We start from the raw sequence: 3341 nt of genomic DNA on the forward strand, positions 1-3341 counted from the left end.
AAAATGTTGAAAGTGTGTTTGATATGTTATTTTTTAAAATGCATCTTATTTGTAAATATCAACTCATTTTCATCGACAAATTACTTAGGAAAAGGAGAAAACATACCTTTGATTTTTCTATATATGCACATTTTCTAAAACATGATTGCCGATACGTAAACTAATATTATTCGTACTAATTTGGGAACCACTCTACAAGTGTATCGTTTCTATTAAAATTGTTTCATAAGCTTATGGACTTGTGTTCCACGAATATTTCCAATACATATTTAATCACCCTCAAGAGTAGTGAGATGAATAAACTATTAAGTTGTGATTCAAATTTCATGTGATTTGAAATTATAGTTCACGCAGAAAGATTAGATAATTTTAGTTTAGAAGCCAGGAAAGATAAGAGATCGAATTTTATCATGCATTGAGAATTTGATTTAGATAAAGGGTTCGGGATTAATTATTTTACTTTATCCATAATTCCAAATTTTGGTTCTTATAAATACGCCACACAGTGTAGGTTCTTCATAGACTCAAGATAACAATTAAATCACTTTTTTATACATTAGAAACTTGAGAGATTTGTTTAAACTTAGATTGAGAGAATTAAATCTTTAAAGATAATTTTATGTTCTTGGTAGAATAAATTCTCATCTACTTCGATAAAAATTTTGTTTGTTATTTAATCCATTATTTTTAATATTGTCCATATTTTCTTGTTCTTTAATTATTTAGCCGGATTCTTAATAAATTGATATCAAAGCTGTTCGGGCTTTCAATAAAATAATTTCAAATTTGATTTGAAATATAATGTAAACAAATTTATTATCAAACAATAGTCCACATTAGGTCAGTAATTAAGATGGCCCAAGTTCCATGACAGCCACAGACTTTTTGTCAAAAAAGTATTGGTAGGACTTACGAGGACCACCAGATGGCTTATGTTACTTTCGATATTCCATGGAATCAAGGGCATACTCAGACCTTTCGTACCGTGGGATCAAAAGTTAAAATGTAATTTTTTTAAAAACAATATAATGTAAATGAAATTAATTTAATATGCATTTTGATACTTCAAAAACGTCTTTTAATTATATTATTATCAATATTGTTAAATAAATTTTGCTACTTGTACAATTTTATTTACCATTTTGATTAACAGATGTTGAACCGACGACGAATAAATCAAACTGAATATTGAAAGTAAATGAATTGAAATAAAATTCACATTTAATTTAGAAAGTAAATAAAATTTAAATTTAATGCAAAAATAATTTGAAAGTAATTGAAATTGCATTTAATCCGTGACGATTCTAAAAATTTTGACGTCATATTCTATGTAAATTTCTTAATAAAATGACGTAAATTATATTGAAGAATTTATCGTGCAAAAATAATAAATGTTAATAAAATAATTTAAATTTTAAAGAAAAGACGAGCTACATGCCTCTTTTAAGATGTACATTTGACGTATATTTAACTATTGTCAATATTTGAATATATGGATTATTCAATATGACTACGACATAGTTCTCGAAACGTAGGCGATTTGTGAATTTGGATAGTATAACATCATCGGCAAATTTTGAAAGTTAGCCTATTATCTCGATTTTCAAAATAGTAGTTTGGAACGTTCTACTTTGATGTGTCAAAACTTTTGCTATGATTGGTCGTTTTGCATGCCATTAAAGAGTTTCGACTTCATTTGGAATCCTAAAACAAGTGTATCAAAGTAGATCGTAAAAGGATCAAAACAATTATTTTCTGAAAGAAAAAATCAAAAAAATTGACCTCACATGATCCCATGTGAATCCATCTCTGAGTGGAACAGTTAACGGATCACCGTCCAAGGGCAGACCATTCAAAATTTAGTTGTCATATCAAGTTTATAATTCATGGTGATGCACAGCACAATCTTGCGAATTGTGATGACGATATTGGGAAAAATATTTTCATCCTTATGGCATACCTCTAATTGCCAAGTATGGGATGCGTTGTCGTTGGCAGGACCACAAATTTACACTTGGACATTAACTTGACGTTGATACATGGTGTCTTGTGATTTTTTAGAACTTGATTGGCGGCATATAAACTAATATTATCAGTTATAATTTGGGAACCACTCCACTCTACAAGTTTATCGTTTCTATTAAAATTGTTTCATAAGCTTAATTATGGATTTTGTGTTACACGAAATCTCCAATACATATTTAATCACCCTCAACTGTCTGTGGAATAATTTATCTTTAAATTCTTTCTCCAAATAAACAAGTTTTATTGCAAAACTATAGTCTGTATTAGGGTTGTAACTAAGATGGCCCCAAGGTTCACGACAGCTACAGATGTTTTACCAAAAATATATAGGTACGAGGACCCTAGATGGCTTATGTTATTTTCAATATTCAGACATGATTGGAATAGTTAACATGTTCATCACCGTTCACGGGCATACCATCCAAAATTTTGTCGTCATATCAAGTTTATAATTCATGTTGATGCACAATCTCGTGAATTTTAATGAAGATACTGGGTGTCTAGCAATTTTCACTAACACTGCATATTTTGTATTTGTTTAGAAAATCCATGAATGTGATTTATGTGGATTTAAATCAAGATTTAAGCCCTAGTCACAGAAAATGGGTGACAGGGGCAGTGATTGCCTCTCACATGCACGTAGGCCCCACCTGAATTAAAAATTTTAAAAATGATGGGCCGCACGTTTCATGAGTGTCGGTCATGTTGACACGTCAACCTGACTTCTATCACTGTAGCATCTTTGTTAAATCAAAGATATTGTTAAGGTTTGACTTGATATTATTCTATTTCTATTTAAAATAGAAATTAAATTTTAATTGTCCGTATCCCGTAAAATATGACCTTTTTTAATTTCCAACTAATTGTTTAAAATCCCACACGGAAGAAAAATTAAAATCATCTCATTTTTTGTCCCTTATAAATAGAGAGTGTGTTGTTTATCTCAATTTGTGATATAGTTACAGGATACTTTGAGAACGAGAGTTGAATTATTTGTAGCCTTTCACAATACATACTAAATGGATTTTTCTTCATACGTGGGTTCTTGGTTGTGCATGAGTGTTCGAGTTGTCCGAGAGAATTACTTCATGATTCTAAGAGTGAAATTTCTTTTACTGCCCCCATGGTTTTTTTGCGATTTATGAATTCTCCACGTAAATTGTTGTATTGTTATTCTACACTTATTTTGTTTTGGGAAATTCAACTTGTACAGCCCCATCACATAAGAGGGATCCACAAATTTTTCAATCACTGAGCCCCTTTTATGTGAGGGGCTGCAAATCTCATTTGTTTTTGCCTCCTTAATATTTCTCCAA

Source organism: Olea europaea, unplaced genomic scaffold, assembly GCF_002742605.1.
Source record: "Olea europaea var. sylvestris unplaced genomic scaffold, O_europaea_v1 scaffold1766, whole genome shotgun sequence".
Taxonomy (NCBI): domain Eukaryota; kingdom Viridiplantae; phylum Streptophyta; class Magnoliopsida; order Lamiales; family Oleaceae; genus Olea; species Olea europaea.